Raw genomic sequence first — 20,082 nt, 5'->3', positions numbered from 1 at the left:
CCTCACCTCACCTCACCTCACCTGATTTAAGATGGATGTGTTGACAGTCAGGATGATCTGCTGAATTGTTTCGGATTGGAGGGATGAATAAAGAATGAATGTAATGTGGTGGTTCATTGCTTAAAGTTTTAAACTGCTGGTTGGAAGGTTATGAGTTCAAACCCCTGCACCCCTAGTTTTCTACAACAGGAGCTCTGACATTAGTTCTGATTGCAAGGAAAATTGCATGTTGATATTAATACACTCATTCCTATAGTAACAACCTACACAAGTTTATGCTCCACAAAAAAAAAAGTTAAAAAGTTGTTTTTGTTTTTTGTTGTTTTTAGCATTTTTGGAAGGAGCATCCGGTGTCAGAGGTCAAGAAAGTCACAAGGACTGAGGGTTATGTGCTTTTCAGGTTCTTGGTTCCATAACAAGTTGCACTTTTATCTTATCGAGTGCATGAAAAGAAAAAATGAGAGAAGAAAAACATAACTATAAATGAATAAGATATGGCGTGTCATTCTTTAATTCATAAAGATTTCAGGACATCCCCTTTAAAGGTGACGTATTATACCCCTTTTCCACAAGTTGACACAGTTCCCTGAGGTCTTAATGAAACGTCAGTGACATACTTTGGTCAAAACACCACAGCTCCCTTCTCACTGATACCCCTTTTCCACCAAATCAGTTCCAGGGCTGGTTCGGGGCCAGTGCTGGTGCTGGTTCACAACTCGTTCAACTTGCGAGCCAGCTGAGAACCAGTTTGCTTTTCCATAGCTCGCGGTGCTTAGGGGAGCCACGTCATTACGTCGCTGTATACGTCAGTTAGGTCGCTGTATACATCAGTTACGTCGCTGCGTTTGCATAAACCTTGGCGCGAACATCGAAGCAACAACAACACGGAGAAGAAGAAGCAACAGCAACAATAACAACAACAATTACCCCTTTTCCACCAAATCAGTTCCAGGGCTGGTTCGGAGCCAGTGCTGGTGCTGGTTCACAACTCGTTCAACTTGCGAACCAGCTGAGAACCAGTTTGCTTTTCCATAGCTCGTGGTGCTAAAGGAAGCCACGTCATTACGTCACTGTATACATCAGTTACGTCGCTGTATATGTCATTATGTCGCTACATTTGCATAAACCTTGGCGCGAATATCGAAGCAAAAACAACGTGGAAGAAGCAGCAGCAGCAGCAACAACAACAATAATTAAAGCCGCAAGCGGCCTCGACGGGCCCTCGCGCCAGCGGCCAAGGGGGGCGGGGGCATGCGTCCCCGCGAAATACCTTCCACAGCTTCTTCGGCAAGAGACATTACTCCCACAATGGCGACAAAGCACAGAATCGGACACAGAGTACACGGTGCGCTGAGATGTTGTCATGGACAGAAAATTTTATGCCATGGTTTCCCAACCAAATTAATGTATTTACCGCATCAGTCACCAAGCTATAGCTACCTAGGATTGTCTTCTGTTAGACATCTATTAGTCTGTATGTAACGCTACAACACTTGCTCCCGACTGCCTACCCATTCCCCACAAGTCATGTGTGTTTAAGGCAACCAAAACAACATACACCTGGTGCCTCATGATTGTAAACACCTCTCCTGCAACTGATACAGCGCAATGAGCGCCCCCAGTGGTGAAAGTTCACCAAAGTTGGTATACATGTCAAGGGACCTATGAAGAGTTGTTGTGTCAAGTTTGATCAAGTTTGACCAATCAGAAGCCGAGATATAAAATGTTGCCTGAAAACAGCGCCCCCAGTGGCAAAAGTTTACAAAATTTGGGAGATATGTCAGGTGACCTGTTAAGAGTGTGCGTATCAAGTTTGATCAAGATTGAGTAAATAGAAGATGAGATATTGATTTTTGAAGAAAAAATGTTTTGGTTTTTCCCATGTCAGTAGGTGGCGCTATGCTGTACATGAGCGATTATGAGTTGGAAAAATAAGTGTCTACAACAGCAACGTACGATCACAAGGTAGTGGTGTGAAGGAAAAGCATTATGGAATTATTTACCAAAAACCCGTTTTGGAGCAATTGCGTCGACCAAAAACAGCGCCCCCCATGGACGAAAATTCCCAAAATGTGGTATGCATGACATGGGAGGTAGTAAGAGGGTGGCCGTGAAGTTTGACCAAATTTGAGGAAAGATTGGATTTTTTGCCCAAAAATAGCGCCCCCAGTGGCGAAATATCACAGAATTTGGGTAGCATGTCAGAAGCCCAATGAGTGATTTGGGTGTGAAGTATGAGCAGTTTTGAGCAATTAGAAGATTTGTTATGAACTTTTAAGCATGTAAAATTTTGCATTGAAAATTGATTGACGTATAACTTCTGAACGGCTTATCCTACGTGAAACGTATTTAGGAACTTTTGTCAGCCATGGCTGTAGATGATGTCTATCAATTTTGGTGACATTCCTATGAACGGCCTAGGAGGAGTTGCGCCGTCTTCGTGGCCATGCATTTCGCACAAAAGTGAAATTACCTCACTTCCTGTTGGGCGTGGCTAATGCATTGGCATTACATTTTTGTCCGGCTTAGTGAGATACATATGCGTACCAAATGGCATGCCACTACTACAAACTACATGGCAACCAGGCACCTTTATACGGGAGGCCAAAATCACAACGACTTAGGGGGCGCTAAAGAGGCCCTGAGGCCCGCCTGGATCTGGGCTTCTGGTTCTCAGTAGCGGTGGCAGTCTAAGAAAAAGGAGCCAAATTTCGTGCGTTGTCGACCATGGCAAGCGCCCCAAAAAGGGTCTTGTAAAGATTTTGCTTGCCAAGTTTGACAAATCAGAAGCTGCAATATCATTTTTGCCATAACCAGCACCCCCAGGGGCGAAAGTGCACAAAATTTGGCGTATGTGTCAGGCGAGCTATGAAGAGTTTGCCTATGAAGTTTGATGACAATTGAGTAAATAGAAGATGAGATATAGATTTTTGAAGAATAAATTTTTTCGTTTTTCCCATGTCAGTAGGTGGCGCTATGCTGTACATGAGCGATTATGAGTTGGAAAAATAAGTGTCTACAACAGCAACGTACTATCACAAGGTAGTGGTGTGAAGGGAAAGCATTATGGAATAATTTACCAAAAACCCGTTTTGGAGCAATTGCGTCGGCCAAAAAGAGCGCCCCCCATGGACGAAAATTCCCAAAATGTGGTATACATGACATGGGAGGTAGTAAGAGGGTGGCCGTGAAGTTTGACCAAATTTGAGGAAAGATTGGATTTTTTGCCCAAAAATAGCGCCCCCAGTGGCGAAATATCACAGAAATTGGGTAACATGTCAGAAGCCCAATGAGTGATGTGCGTGTGAAGTATGAGCAGTATTGAGCAACTAGAAGATTTGTTATGAATTTTTAAGCATGTAAAATTTTGCATCGAAAATTGATTGACGTATAACTTCTGAACGGTTTATGCTACGTGAAACGTATTTAGTAACTTTTGTCAGCCATGTCTGTAGATGATGTGTATCAATTTTGGTGACATTCCTATGAACGGTCTAGGAGGAGTTGCGCCGTCTTCGTGGCCATGCATTTCGCACAAAAGTGAAATTACCTCACTTCCTGTTGGGCGTGGCTAATGCATTGGCATTACATTTTTGTCCGGCTTAGTGAGATACATATGCGTACCAAATGGCATGCCACTACTACAAACTACATGGCAACCAGGCACCTTAATGCAGGAGACCAAAATCACAACGACTTAGGGGGCGCTATAGAGGCCCTGAGCCCCGGCCAAGTTTGGGCTTTTGGTTCTGAGTAGCGGTGGCAATTCTCGGAACTGGCGCCAAATTTCGTGCGTTTTCGCCCATGGCAAGTGCCCCGAAAATGGCCCAACAGTGGAGAAAAATAAAGAAGAAGAAGAAGAAGAAGACGGAAGAATAATTAAAGCCACAAGCGGCCTCGACGGGCCCTCGCGCCAGCGGCCAAGGGGGGCGGGGGCATGCGTCCCCGCGAAATACCTTCCACAGCTTCTTTGGCAAGAGACATTACTCCCACAATGGTGACAAAGCACAGAATTGGACACAGAGTACACGGTGCGCTGAGATGTTGTCATGGACAGAACATTTTATGCCATGGCTTCCCAACCAAATTAATGTATTTACCTCATCAGTCACCAAGCTATAGCTACATAGGATTGTCTTCTGTTAGACATCTATTAGTCTGTATGTAACGCTACAACACTTGCTCCCGACTGCCTACCCATTCCCCACAAGTCATGTGTGTTTAAGGCAACCAAAACAACATACTCCTGGTGCCTCATGATTGTAAACACCTCTCCTACAACTGCTACAGTGCAATGAGCGCCCCCAGTGGTCCACAAGTCATGTGTGTTTAAGGCAACCAAAACAACATACTCCTGGTGCCTCATGATTGTAAACACCTCTCCTGCAACTGCTACAGCGCAATGAGCGCCCCCAGTGGTGAAAGTTCACCAAATTTGGTATACATGTCAAGGGACCTATGAAGAGTTGTTTTGTCAAGTTTGATCAAGTTTGACCAATCAGAAGCCGAGATATAAATTGTTGCCTGAAAACAGCGCCCCCAGTGGCAAAAGTTCACAAAATTTGGCACATATGTCAGGTGACCTGTACAGAGTGTGCGTATCAAGTTTGATCAAGATTGGGAAAATAGAAGATGAGATATTGATTTTTGAAGAATAAATTTTTTGGTTTCTCCCATGTCAGTAGGTGGCGCTATGCTACAACACTTGCTCCCGACTGCCTACCCATTCCCCACAAGTCATGTGTGTTTAAGGCAACCAAAACAACATACTCCTGGTGCCTCATGATTGTAAACACCTCTCCTGCAACTGCTACAGTGCAATGAGCGCCCCCAGTGGTCCACAAGTCATGTGTGTTTAAGGCAACCAAAACAACATACTCCTGGTGCCTCATGATTGTAAACACCTCTCCTGCAACTGCTACAGCGCAATGAGCGCCCCCAGTGGTGAAAGTTCACCAAATTTGGTACACATGTCAAGGGACCTATGAAGAGTTGTTTTGTAAAGTTTGATCAAGTTTGACCAATCAGAAGCCGAGATATAAATTGTTGCCTGAAAACAGCGCCCCCAGTGGCAAAAGTTCACAAAATTTGGCACATATGTCAGGTGACCTGTTAAGAGTGTGCGTATCAAGTTTGATCAAGATTGAGAAAATAGAAGATGAGATATTGATTTTTGAAGAATAAATTTTTTGGTTTCTCCCATGTCAGTAGGTGGTGCTATGCTACAACACTTGCTCCCGACTGCCTACCCATTCCCCACAAGTCATGTGTGTTTAAGGCAACCAAAACAACATACTCCTGGTGCCTCATGATTGTAAACACCTCTCCTGCAACTGCTACAGTGCAATGAGCGCCCCCAGTGGTCCACAAGTCATGTGTGTTTAAGGCAACCAAAACAACATACTCCTGGTGCCTCATGATTGTAAACACCTCTCCTGCAACTGCTACAGCGCAATGAGCGCCCCCAGTGGTGAAAGTTCACCAAATTTGGTATACATGTCAAGGGACCTATGAAGAGTTGTTTTGTAAAGTTTGATCAAGTTTGACCAATCAGAAGCCGAGATATAAATTGTTGCCTGAAAACAGCGCCCCCAGTGGCAAAAGTTCACAAAATTTGGCACATATGTCAGGTGACCTGTTAAGAGTGTGCGTATCAAGTTTGATCAAGATTGAGAAAATAGAAGATGAGATATTGATTTTTGAAGAATAAATTTTTTGGTTTCTCCCATGTCAGTAGGTGGCGCTATGCTGCACATGAGCGATAATGAGTTGGAAAAATAAGTGTCTACAACAGCAAAGTACTATCACAAGGTAGTGGTGTGAAGGAGAAGCATTATGGAATTATTTACCAAAAACCTGTTTTGGAGCAATTGCGTTGGCCAAAAACAGCGCCCCCCATGGACGAAAATTCCCAAAATGAGGTGTACATGACATGGGAGGTAGCAAGAGGGTGGCCGTGAAGTTTGACCAAATTTGAGGAAAGATTGGATTTTTTGCCCAAAAATAGCGCCCCCAGTGGCGAAATATCACAGAAATTGGGTAACATGTCAGATGCCCAATGAGTGATTTGCGTGTGAAGTATGAGCAGTTTTGAGCAATTTGAAGATATGTTATGAATTTTTAAGCATGTAAAATTTTGCATTGAAAATTGATTGACGTATAACTTCTGAACGGTTTATTCTACGTGAAACGTATTTAGGAACTTTTGTCAGCCATGTCTGTAGATGATGTGTATCAATTTTGGTGACATTCCTATGAACGGTCTAGGAGGAGTTGCGCCGTTTTCGTGGCCATGCATTTCGCACAAAAGTGAAATTACCTTACTTCCTGTTGGGCGTGGCTAATGCATTGGCAATACATTTTTGTCCGGCTTAGTGAGATACATATGCGTACCAAATGGCATGCCACTACTACAAACTACATGGCAACCAGGCACCTTAATGCGGGAGGCCAAAATCACAATGAGTTAGGGGGCGCTATAGAGGCCCTGAGGCCCGCCTGGATCTGGGCTTCTGGTTCTCAGTACCGGTGGGAGTCTAAGAAAAAGGAGCCAAATTTCGTGCGATGTCGACCATGGCAAGCTCCCCAAAAAGGGTCTTGTAAAGAGTTTGCTTGCCAAGTTTGACAAATCAGAAGCTGCAATATCATTTCTGCCATAACCCGCACCCCCAGGGGCGAAAGTGCACAAAATTTGGCGGACATGTCAGGTGAGCTATGAAGAGTTTGTGTATGAAGTTTGATGACAATTGAGTAAACAGAAGATGAGATATAGATTTTTGAAGAATAAATTTTTTGGTTTTTCCCATGTCAGTAGGTGGCGCTATGCTGTACATGAGTGATTATGAGATGGAAAAATAAGTGTCCACAACAGCAACGCACTATCACAAGGTAGTGGTGTAAAGGAAAAGCATTATGGAATAATTTACCAAAAACCCGTTTTGGAGAAATTGCGTCGGCCAAAAACAGCGCCCCCCATGGACGAAAGTTCCCAAAATGTGGTATACATGACATGGGAGGTAGTAAGAGGGTGGCCGTGAAGTTTGACCAAATTTGAGGAAAGATTGGATTTTTTGCCCAAAAATAGCGCCCCCAGTGGCGAAATATCACAGAAATTGGGTAACATGTCAGAAGCCCAATGAGTGATTAGCGTGTGAAGTATGAGCAGTGTTGAGCAATTAGAAGATTTGTTATGAATTTTTTAGCATGTAAAATTTTGAAGTGAAAATTGATTGACGTATAACTTCTGAACGGTTAATGCAACGTGAAACGTATTTAGTAACTTTTGTCAGCCATGTCTGTAGATGATGTGTATCAATTTTGGTGACATTCCTACGAACGGTCTAGGAGGAGTTGCGCCGTCTTCGTGGCCATGCATTTCACACAAAAGTGAAATTACCTCACTTCCTGTTGGGCGTGGCTAATGCATTGGCATTACATTTTTGTCCGGCTTAGTGAGATACATATGCGTACCAAATGGCATGCCACTACTACAAACTATATGGCAACCAGGCACCTTAATGCGGGAGGCCAAAATCACAACGACTTAGGGGGCGCTATAGAGGCCCTGAGCCCCGGCCAAGTGTGGGCTTTTGGGTCTGAGTAGCGGTCGCAATTCTCGGAAGTGGCGCCAAATTTCGCGCGTTTTCGCCCATGGCAAGCGCCCCGAAAATGGCCCAACAGCGGAGAAAAATAAAGAAGAAGAAGAATAATAGTGAACTCTTACAAGAACAATAGGGCCTTCGCCCTATAGGGCTCGGGCCCTAATTAAAGCCGCAAGCGGCCTCGACGGGCCCTCGCGCCAGCGGCCAAGGGGGGCGGGGGCATGCGTCCCCGCGAAATACCTTCCACAGCTTCTTCGGCAAGAGACATTACTCCCACAATGGCGACAAAGCACAGAATCGGACACAGAGTACACGGTGCGCTGAGATGTTGTCATGGACAGAAAATTTTATGCCATGGCTTCCCAACCAAATTAATGTATTTACCTCATCAGTCACCAAGCTATAGCTACATAGGAATGTCTTCTGTTAGACATCTATTAGTCTGTATGTAACGCTACAACACTTGCTCCCGACTGCCTACCCAATCCCCACTAGTCATGTGTGTTTAAGGCAACCAAAACAACATACTCCTGGTGCCTCATGATTGTAAACACCTCTCCTGCAACTGATACAGCGCAATGAGCGCCCCCAGTGGTGAAAGTTCACCAAATTTGGTATACATGTCAAGGGTCCTATGAAGAGTTGTTGTGTCAAGTTTGATCAAGTTTGACCAATCAGAAGCCGAGATATAAAATGTTGCCTGAAAACAGCGCCCCCAGTGGCAAAAGTTTACAAAATTTGGGAGATATGTCAGGTGACCTGTTAAGAGTGTGCGTATCAAGTTTGATCAAGATTGAGTAAATAGAAGATGAGATATTGATTTTTGAAGAAGAAATGTTTTGGTTTTTCCCATGTCAGTAGGTGGCGCTATGCTGTACATGAGCGATTATGAGTTGGAAAAATAAGTGTCTACAACAGCAATGTACTATCACAAGGTTGTGGTGTGAAGGAAAAGCATTATGGAATTATTTACCAAAAACCCGTTTTGGAGCAATTGCGTCGGCCAAAAACAGCGCCCCCCATGGACGAAAATTCCCAAAATGGGGTATACATGACATGGGAGGTAGTAAGAGGGTGGCCGTGAAGTTTGACCAAATTAGAGGAAAGATTGGAATTTTTGATCAAAAATAGCGCCCCCAGTGGCGAAATATCACAGAATTTGGGTAGCATGTCAGAAGCCCAATGAGTGATTGGCGTGTGAAGTATGAGCAGTTTTGAGCAATTAGAAGATTTGTTATGAATTTTTAAGCATGTAAAATTTTGCATTGAAAATTGATTGACGTATAACTTCTGAACGGTTTATCCTACGTGAAACGTATTTAGGTACTTTTGTCAGCCATGTCTGTAGATGATGCCTATCAATTTTGGTGACATTCCTATGAACGGCCTAGGAGGAGTTGCGCCGTCTTCGTGGCCATGCATTTCGCACAAAAGTGAAATTACCTCACTTCCTGTTGGGCGTGGCTAATGCATTGGCATTACATTTTTGTCCGGCTTAGTGAGATACATATGCGTACCAAATGGCATGCCACTACTACTAACTACTTGGCAACCAGGCACCTTTATGCGGGAGGCCAAAATCACAACGACTTAGGGGGCGCTAAAGAGGCCCTGAGGCCCGCCTGGATCTGGGCTTCTGGTTCTCAGTAGCGGTGGCAGTCTAAGAAAAAGGAGCCAAATTTCGTGCGTTGTCGACCATGGCAAGCGCCCCAATAAGGGTCTTGTAAAGAGTTTGCTTGCCAAGTTTGACAAATCAGAAGCTGCAATATCATTTTTGCCATAACCAGCACCCCCAGGGGCGAAAGTGCACAAAATTTGGCGCATATGTCAGGTGAGCTATGAAGAGTTTGAGTATGAAGTTTGATGACAATTGAGTAAATAGAAGATGAGATATAGATTTTTGAAGAATAAATTTTTTGGTTTTTCCCATGTCAGTAGGTGGCGCTATGCTGTACATGAGCGATTATGAGTTGGAAAAATAAGTGTCTACAACAGCAACGTACTATCACAAGGTAGTGGTGTGAAGGGAAAGCATTATGGAATAATTTACCAAAAACCCGTTTTGGAGCAATTGCGTCGGCCAAAAAGAGCGCCCCCCATGGACGAAAATTCCCAAAATGTGGTATACATGACATGGGAGGTAGTAAGAGGGTGGCCGTGAAGTTTGACCAAATTTGAGGAAAGATTGGATTTTTTGCCCAAAAATAGCGCCCCCAGTGGCGAAATATCACAGAAATTGGGTAACATGTCAGAAGCCCAATGAGTGATTTGCGTGCGAAGTATGAGCAGTTTTGAGCAATCAGAAGATTTGTTATGAATTTTTAAGCATGTAAAATTTTGCATCGAAAATTGATTGACGTATAACTTCTGAACGGTTAATCCTACGTGAAACGTATTTAGTAACTTTTGTCAGCCATGTCTGTAGATGATGTGTATCAATTTTGGTGACATTCCTATGAACGGTCTAGGAGGAGTTGCGCCGTCTTCGTGGCCATGCATTTCGCACAAAAGTGAAATTACCTCACTTCCTGTTGGGCGTGGCTAATGCATTGGCATTACATTTTTGTCCGGCTTAGTGAGATACATATGCGTACCAAATGGCATGCCACTACTACAAACTACATGGCAACCAGGCACCTTAATGCGGGAGACCAAAATCACAACGACTTAGGGGGCGCTATAGAGGCCCTGAGCCCCGGCCAAGTTTGGGCTTTTGGGTCTGAGTAGCGGTGGCAATTCTCGGAAGTGGTGCCAAATTTCGTGCGTTTTCGCCCATGGCAAGTGCCCCGAAAATGGCCGAACAGCGGAGAAAAATAAAGAAGAAGACGGAAGAATAATAATAGTGAACTCTTACAAGAACAATAGGGCCTTCGCCCTATAGGGCTCGGGCCCTAATAATAGTGAACTCTTACAAGAACAATAGGGCCTTCGCCCTATAGGGCTCGGGCCCTAATAATAATGGATGACTTCGTGTTTGTACAGCTGCTGCTTCTCGTCGCTTAAAAATGGCGATCTTTCGTGGTCTTGTTATTGTTGTTGGTCTTAACAACTCCGCCCCCCCGCTGACGTAAGCGGTTCTTTCCTCTGGCCCAGCAGAGAGCTGGTGCTAGCCTGGAACCGGTTTTTCTGGCCCCAGAGCCAGTTCTTTGTCAGTGGAAACAGAAAACCCGGTTCCAAACTAAGCACTGGCCCCGAACCAGCCCTGGAACTGCTTTGGTGGAAAAGGGGCATCTGTCTAAACAGCCCTGTTTAAAACGGCTGATTTGAGGAACGGCCTGTTCCTTTAAATGATAATGAGCTACTGCTCACCCCACCTCTCTTCCACCAGTCAATCAAGTGTTCATGAATATTCGTTTGTAAAGGCAGTTCTCAAGCCGTGAGTGGAGATGAAGGGGCGGGATAATGCTAACGAGCTCCTCTTGTGACATAGAAAGTGGAGCCGAATCGGAACGGCTTGTTGAAGCTCATGTTTTCTGAAGCAGGCAGAACAAAAAAAACTGACTGGGTGTCTGATTTCAGAGTTTGTAGGCTGAGAGGCTCCAGATTCCCAAATGTATGTGCACAAGCACTGAAAAAGTGAGGGTTTATATATATATATATATATATATATATATATATATATATATATATATATAAAATATGCCCTCTTTAAAGTGGTAAGGGTCACCATATGTATATCAGGCCACATGCCACCCATCACCCCTTCAATTTTTCCTATTTAAAAAACGCACACATGTTTTATTCCTTACTTATAGTTGCTTGAAACATCTGACAACTTTTTCCCTAATTCCCTATTTTTTTCACAAGTTCTAGTTCGTCCCTTTTGTTGAAATGTCATACGTGTCACACAGTTTGAGTTAATTTACATCACAGTCAATGAAATGCAGCACAAACCAGGCAACCAGGCAAACATCCAGAAACTGGGTCACTCTGGAGCTCTGGTCAGAAGATTCAGGAACATCTGTGGGAATTTTATTTATTGGACTTAATTACAATTGCATATGTGTGTGTGTGTGTGTGTGTGTGTGTGTGTGTGTGTGTGTGTGTGTGTGTGTGTGTGTGTGTTTCAGTTCCCATCAGTGTCCGATGCTGTAATTAAAGGATGTGTCTCCTTCCTCAGGTCTTTAACTGACACCAGTTTTATTGTGCGTGTGTGTGTGTGTGTGTGTGTGTGTGTGTGTGCTTGAGAGATGGCTTCAGTTTGAAGGAAATACCAAATTACTGGCAAACTAACATCCCTAGAGCTAGAGCTAGATGATGAATGGACTGTTCCACTACAGACTCTGTAGACTGCGTCTCTGGTTCACACACACACACACACACACACACACACACACACACACACACACATATATATATACAGTATATATATATATATATATACACCCCTCTACACATGAGGTTGAACACACACATTGCTCACCGCCGTCAGTTTGTCTCAGTCCCTGCTCTTTCCACCGCCTCCATCACGGCAGGGTTTATTCTCCAGTGTCTGACAGGAACACGTCTGTCTGCCTGGAGAATCCTGAACTTCTTGGCTACGCAGTACATTTTCGAAACTTTAACCAGCACACACACACATACATACAGACACACACACACACACAGAGTAAAACACACACTTACATTACAATGCAGCTGTATTTATCAGCCGTGGGATTTTCCCAGAACATAGTCCTGTGTGAGTGCACATTCCTTTGCTTTTCCTCTAATTTTATTTATTAATGCTGAAATGCTATGTGTGTGTGTGTGTGTGTGTGTGTGTGTGTGTGTGTGTGTGTGTGTGTGTTCCATTTCCCAACAACTTTCCATCAGTGTATGACTGTCATAATGGATTCAGATTATTTAGCCTGTGCTCTCCAGGGATTGGCCAATATTTGAATGCACGGTCTGTTAAAAACATTTTCAAATATTTAAATGGTGTGTGTGTGTGTGTGTGTGTGTGTGTGTGTGTGTGTGTGTGTGTGTGTGTGTGTAATGAGACAAAGTAATCTAGTGGGATTACAGTAAGAAGTAGGTCATTAGTGTTGGTCACAAACACATCTATAGTGACTGTAATGTCGGGTCGCTCTACATATCTACAGTACAGACGTTCGTCCTAGTGACCGGAAGGTTGTGTAAACCTCAAAACCTCACGACTGCCAAAGATCCAGCGTCAACGTCGGAGCAGCTCTAATGAGAGGGTCAAAGATTCTGCTATTGAACAAATTAATCAGGAAAATAAAACAGTATTAAGAAACTAGCTTTATGGATAATTAACACATTTTGAAAAGTCCAAATACTCTATATGTGTTTGCTCTCATTCTGCTTCTTCACACATGATGTTCATCCTTTGGGGTCGAAGATGACCATGACTTCAATTTGGTGGGTGGTGGTTGTGGGTCTGGAGGTGACTGATGAGGCCAATCTGGGTTTTGAAGGTATGCCCACATGTCGATGTTCCATGTGCCAAGGTTGAGTACCTTTGCTATCTTTTTGTTGTATTTCGACCGCTGAGTGGGATCCCCGCTAGCCACGGTGAGCTGGCCAGGGTGAGGTGAAGCAGGATATGTTTGGGGCACCTTTTCTTACCCCTTCCTCCATGGAGGTGAGCAGAGCGAATCCTAAACAGGGCTGTTCAGACACCCAGGGAGCTGCCGCTCTCGTTGCTGTTTCGTTCCAGCAGAAAGTGACCCTATGCCCTGGACAATTCTGGGCTGCCTGTGTGCAGGTTCGTGACTACAGCTTCCAGTGTTTCTGCACCTGCACCCATCACCACAGGACTTGAATTTGAATTTGAAGTCTTGACTTGGATTAGAGTGAGGCAGAGTCGTGCAGCCGTCAGCCTCACTCTCTCATCCCGACCTAACTGGGTCCAGGGGCAAGACAGAATCAAGACGGCTGGAGCTAGGTCGGGATGCAGTGGATGGCCAACCATGTTCTAGGTGTTGCACTGTGCCCTGGTTGTGCTCCACAAACGCTTTGCTGGGTCCACGTTCTTGCCCATTGAACCACCAGGTGGTGGTCTCCTCTGCGCAGTCTGCCGAGTCCAGTCTTTGGTCGTAACCCTGACCAGGGGGAGCAAGGGGTTGCTAGTGCTTGCTCAAGGCACCAATCCAGGCTAGTGGAGGGAAGGAGATGCCTTACTACTCCATTGCATGGCAGTCAAGGACGGCACATGCCCACTGCCCAACACACACACACACATTTGCTATATCCTCACTGTACACAGTCCGGCACAGCATCACCTCCATCACCATCCACCCCATCAATCACAATTAACCATTTTATCATGACCCAATCTTAAAAACTTACATATATGTATGAAGTCCGTGCTCGAGTTTCTGAGTACGGAAGACTGAGTTGTTCTCCTTCTTCTACAATGGCTTGGGGTCCTAATGATTGGTCTGTCATAAGCACAATGGAAAGACTGGATGGAAATAGTTCCTTCTATAATTTTTTTTTTTTGCAACTGACCAACCACTAATGTTATGCTAGCAGCCACAAGACATCAGTGCTGCTGATCAGTAATGATGGCAAATTCAGAGAAGTGGTAAAACATACAGTATAAAAGGCACAAAGTATGAAGGAAGGTAGGGTTGCCAGATTTGTGTGAGAAATACATCAACAATAAAATACCACAATGGTTAGTAAAAGCCAGCCAATTTCAAAACGACAAATCTGGTTCTCCCAACTCGACTTGTACTAAACTCTGGAATATTTAACAGTTATTCCGCAAAATCTGATGAGGCACGTAGCACTGAGTTGGCTTTTAGCCATGTATGATGAGATTGAGTGGAATAACTGTTTTATTCTATCCACATTTGCTGGATTTTGAGAAACCGAGCATTTTCATTTTTATTTTTTGCAAATTCAATAAATAATTATACAAAACGTCCGACAAAATCATTTTCGCTTAGAATGTAAACAAACCGGTGAAATGACAGGTGCAATTTGTGAAAAATGCTATAATAATATTTATTGAAAAATAAAAATAAAAAAATATGTTCTTACCATCAAATAGTTTTATTCCATATTTTGTTGCTTTTTTAATTTTTTTTTTTTTTTAGGGGGGGTGTTTTTGAGTAGTTTTTATTTCTCCCTCGGTTGGTTCAAAAACACGCTCCGCCATTTTGCTTTTCTCTACCCACGGTATAGGAGCTGATATCCTAGTAGTAGAGTAGCCAATCAGAGTGCACGATTGCTCATATCCAGTGAACATGGATAGAATAATTTCTAATATTTACAAAGTTATATCATATGACAAAGTATTAGAAACATTCAGTTTTCCTGAACATCCTAAAATGTTTACAATATACCATTTCACTCTTGCACAACAAATACTGTATGTTCATACAGTATAAGTAATCTATTTACTAGCTACTATAGCTACCTTATGGCTATCACCATGTCACCTGTTAATTAAGCAACATCGCACAAGAGGGAGTGCCGTAGTTAATCACAGCTGTTTATTTAGCTGTTTATTTTTCTCTGCTAGTGGAAATAAGACCCAAAAAAAGCCACATTCACTTTATAGCATGTCAGCTAGCTAGCTTGCTAGCTCACGTTTGTTTGTATAATTTAAAGTTTTTAAAGTTAAAGCTTCCAATAAATTTAGCGTCCCTTCTTCCTTTACGTCTTCATCTGACGAGCATTCATACACTACTGTTCAAAAGTTTGGGGTCACTTTGAAATGTCCTTATTTTTGAAAGAAAAGCACTGTTCTTTTCAATGAAGATCACTTTAAACTAATCAGAAATCCACTCTATACATTGCTAATGTGGTAAATGACTATTCTAGCTGCAAATGTCTGGTTTTTGGTGCAATATCTCCATAGGTGTATAGAGGCCCATTTCCAGCAACTCTCACTCCAGTGTTCTAATGGTACAATGTGTTTGCTCATTGCCTCAGAAGGCTAATGGAGGATTAGAAAACCCTTGTACAATCATGTTAGCACAGCTGAAAACAGTTGAGCTCTTTAGAGAAGCTATAAAACTGACCTTCCTTTGAGCAGATTGAGTTTCTGGAGCGGGCGGCACGGTGGTGTAGTGGTTAGCGCTGTCGCCTCACAGCAAGAAGGTCCTGGGTTCGAGCCCCGTGGCCGGCGAGGGCCTTTCTGTGTGGAGTTTGCATGTTCTCCCCGTGTCTGCGTGGGTTTCCTCCGGGTGCTCCGGTTTCCCCCACAGTCCAAAGACATGCAGGTTAGGTTAACTGGTGACTCTAAATTGAGCGTAGGTGTGAATGTGAGTGTGAATGGTTGTCTGTGTCTATGTGTCAGCCCTGTGATGACCTGGCGACTTGTCCAGGGTGTACCCCACCTTTCACCCGTAGTCAGCTGGGATAGGCTCCAGCTTGCCTGCGACCCTGTAGAAGGATAAAGCGGCTAGAGATAATGAGATGAGATGAGATGAGATGAGTTTCTGGAGCATCACATTTGTGGGGTCAATTAAATGCTCAAAATGGCCAGAAAAATGTCTTGACTACATTTTCTATTCATTTTACAACTTATGGTGGGAAATAAAAGTGTGACTTTTCATGGAAAACACAAAATTGTCTGGGTGACCCCAAACTTTTGAACTATAGTGTATTTTACATCAAAAGTTATATTTCTGATAAGTATCATTTGCTATGCCTGCTGCTGATGTCGCTAACTCTACCATAGTAACAGTTTCAAACTCGGAAGTGGAATTTTACTTGTAGGATACAGACGATATGCACAGTGAAACATCCCAGTGCTGTTCTCATTAAATATCAGCACTCTTGGAACACTGCGCAATCAATCAAATTAGTGGACTGGAACTAAGTGTTGTAATCGGGGTGGTGTAGTGGTTAGCACTGTTGCCTCACAGCAAGAAGGTTCTGGGTTTGAGCCCAGTGGCTGGCAAGGGCCTTTCTGTGTGGAGTTTGCATGTTCTCCCTGTGTCTGTGTGGGTTTCCTCTGGGTGCTCCGGTTTCCCCGACAGTCCAAAGACATGCGGTTAGGTTAACTGTCTACTCTAAATTCCACCATATGTGTGAATGGTTGGTCCCAAACCTGGAAATGAGGGGTTGCGGTAGAAAGGGCATCCAGCATAAAACTATGCTCCAAGTATATGACATGTCAAGGACATGGCAGTGACCCCACGCACATAAGTGGGACAAGCTGTGAGAAGAAGAAAAACTAAGTGTTGTATAATTCACAACATTCCAGGTTAATCAAAAGTCTGAAATCCACAGACCTGGCAATCTACAAACAATGACACAAAAGCATTTCCCAGAAATGAATGTCTGGTCCATATTCCCAAAAAATCTCTGAAGTTAATTTCTATTTTATTAAATGTACAGTTTGAGTGCTCCCTCCCTCCGGGTTGGGAACAATTTGCTGTCCCAAGTGAAGAAGTTCAAGTATCTCGGGGTCTTGTTCACGAGTGATGGTAAAATGGAGCGTGACATGGACAGGCGGATTGGGGCAGTGTCAACAGTAATGCAGGTGTTGTACCGGACCATCGTGGTGAAGAGGGAGCTGAGCCGGAAGGCAAAGCTGTCAATTTACCAGTCAATCTGAATGGTATCCCAATGAATGCTGTCCCAAGATATTACTTCATTGATAACCATTGGTGCCTGATTGATGCCAAGCTTACCCAGTCCAGTTCCCACTTCATGCCTTACACTCAAGCAGCTAAGCTGAGGTTTCAGCTAGAAGCTTTCAGATTTCAACAAGGGAACAGTAGCTTGGTCTACATTACCTCCAACCAATAACAAAAAATAAATTACCATTGCTAGTTTTAGGTAGCTTAGAAACCGGCTCTTCCATTATTGCTGTTTCTTCCACGTTTTCTTGATGTTGTGTTCCAGAAACGGCACTAAAACTTAGCTTCGAAGCCACAAAATGCAACTTTGATGGAAAAAAATATATAAAAAATTGCTTACCTCTCTTCATGTCGAAAGAAAGAGGAACGTTTCGCTTGTTTTGACACGGCGAATTATTAATACAAGAGGAAATACTCATAATTTGCAACTAAAAAGATTGCAGCTACCGTACACTGGCAGCTTAACCATGCTTTCAAGTGCGATTGTGTTGTGCTTGCGCAGAACTGTGTCAGTCCCGCGTGCCTTGGCTCGTGCACCTGAAGGCACGCCACGGGCTGCGCGTGTGCCTAATGAGCTCTGGCACATGCGCCGTTAACAAAGAATACCTGTCTTTAATCAATGAACTATGTTTGGGCTATTTAAGGACTGCACCCATGCAAGGATGATGCAAAGCATTACTCCGTGTCTAGTGTGCCTTACAGAGCCTTGGTCCCTGTCCCTGTTCTTGTTGACCTCCTGGTTTTTCGACTCCTGTTTCTCGTCCCTTGATCTTGTATAGTTTTGCCTCTGATATTCTATCCACGCCTCGATTGACCTCCTGCCTGTTTCCTTGAATATGACTTTGCCTGCTGTTTCGGACTGTTCGCTTGTTGTGTGCGTTTCACGGACTTTATGCTCATATCGCACTGCGTATTATTTAACATATCTGCACTTACAGCCACCTCTCCCGCACACACTCTGACAAACTGGGTTTTCGCGCCCAAACCACAGAAAGTCCATACAAGGTTATAGAAACCCTAATGAGGCTGAGGTGACAATCTTGTTTAAAATTTTTTTAGAAAAATTACAGTGGGCGCTTTTCTAATATTCTTATGAGGCTATTGAAAAAAATGTGTGGTCCAACAAAGGGGGGGTCACCCCAGGACCACCACCACCACCCCCAGCTATGCCCCTGCCTATGATCATGAGCATGGTCATGGCCATGACCGAAAGGATGAGATCGCGGATACATGTGGCTGAAATGTGCTTTCTTTGTAAGGTGGCTGGGCTCACCCTTAGAGATAGGGTGAGGAGCTCAGACATCCGGAAGGATCTCAGAGTAGAGCCGTTGCTCTTTCATGTCCAAAAGAGTCAGCTGAGGTGGTTTGGGCATCTGATTAGGATGCCTCCTGGGCACCTTCTTTTGGAGGTTTTCTGGGCACGTCCAACTGGGAGGAGACCTCAGGGTAGACCCAGAACATGCTGGAGAGATTATATATCTCATCTGGCCTGGGAGTGCCTTGGGATCCCCCAGGAGGAACTGGAAAACGTTGTTGGGGAGAGGGACGTCTGGAATACCCTTCTTAGCTTGCTGCCACCACAACCCAACTTCAGATAAATGGAAGAAAATGGATGGATGGATGGATGGATGGATGGATGGATGGATGGATGGATGGATGGATGGATGGATAAGTGTACAGTATGTGAAGAGATTTGTGACAATATATCTGCACTTCTTCTGAGATGCTGTATCTATGACCTTTATGCATGTGCCAGGAATTTGAAAGTCAAAATCAGAGCACATGAAGGGGACAAAATGAATTAAGGATCTAAAATGCATGTAAATACACCTTTGCGATGTAAATATCTGCGTGAGCCAGTGTTTTTTTTTTTTACCTTTTTTTGTTGCACACCCTCGCTGAGGAGACGGTCCTGTAGAAATGCAATGAGATTTTTTCATATAAAGTATGACGTTTCAACCAGATACTAACCAGTGTCTAGTTGGTTAAATATCTCATCTCATCTCATTATCTCTAGCCGCTTTATCCTGTTCTACAGGGTCGCAGGCAAGCTGGAGCCTATCCCAGCTGACTACGGGCGAAAGGCGGGGTACACCCTGGACAAGTCGCCAGGTCATCACAGGGCTGACACATAGACACAGACAACCATTCACACTCACATTCACACCTACGGTCAATTTAGAGTCACCAGTTAACCTAACCTGCATGTTTTTGGACTGTGGGGGAAACCGGAGCACCCGGAGGAAACCCACGCGGACACGGGGAGAACATGCAAACTCCACACAGAAAGGCCCTCGCCGGCCCCGGGGCTCGAACCCAGGACCTTCTTGCTGTGAGGCGACAGCGCTAACCACTACACCACCGTGCCGCCTGGTTAAATATCAAAATTTGAATTTATAATCTATATAATGTATTATTTAAATATACATTATTAACTATTACTATACTCATATACAGTATCCTACACAGTAAACCCATGTATTCACCTACCTACCTACTCTGGACAACCTTTTTTCTTCTTCTTCCTCCATTTCATTGTTTATATCTGATCCACATAGACTGCGCATAATGTCATGGAGTCGACCTTCACCTTGAAATCTGCTCCTGATCACTGTGAGGGCAGAACAGGAAGTGCCTGCTGATACATTTGGCTAATTAAATCATTTCATCGACCTCTTCAAATGCTCCTTATAATCAAGGCGAGCGCTCACCTTCACTGTAACACAAAACAGTAATTAAAATACATCACAGCAGTTTCATCACACACAGGAACACACTCCTGACCCTGTGTAACCCAAGCTGTCGTTGTAACTAAATCATTAGACTCACTTTCACTCAACTTCCACCTTGCAGGAACACTGTCTGAAACACTGCCTCGACCTGTAAATTATTCACAACACACACATGATAAATAAGTCACTAAAGCCTTCTCA

General features: G+C 43.9%; 1 protein-coding gene across 5 annotated transcripts in view; it reads left to right on the top strand.

Moving 5' to 3' along the window:
* Positions 1 to 20,082, top strand: part of frmd4a (FERM domain containing 4A) — a 288,964-nt gene that overhangs the window by 64,904 nt on the left and 203,978 nt on the right. The window lies entirely within an intron of this gene.

The sequence above is a fragment of the Neoarius graeffei genome, chromosome 6, assembly GCF_027579695.1.
Source record: "Neoarius graeffei isolate fNeoGra1 chromosome 6, fNeoGra1.pri, whole genome shotgun sequence".
NCBI classification, from domain to species: Eukaryota; Metazoa; Chordata; class Actinopteri; order Siluriformes; family Ariidae; genus Neoarius; species Neoarius graeffei.
The sequence above is the reverse complement of the archived record's forward strand: the minus strand, read 5'-3'. Positions and strand labels throughout refer to the sequence as shown.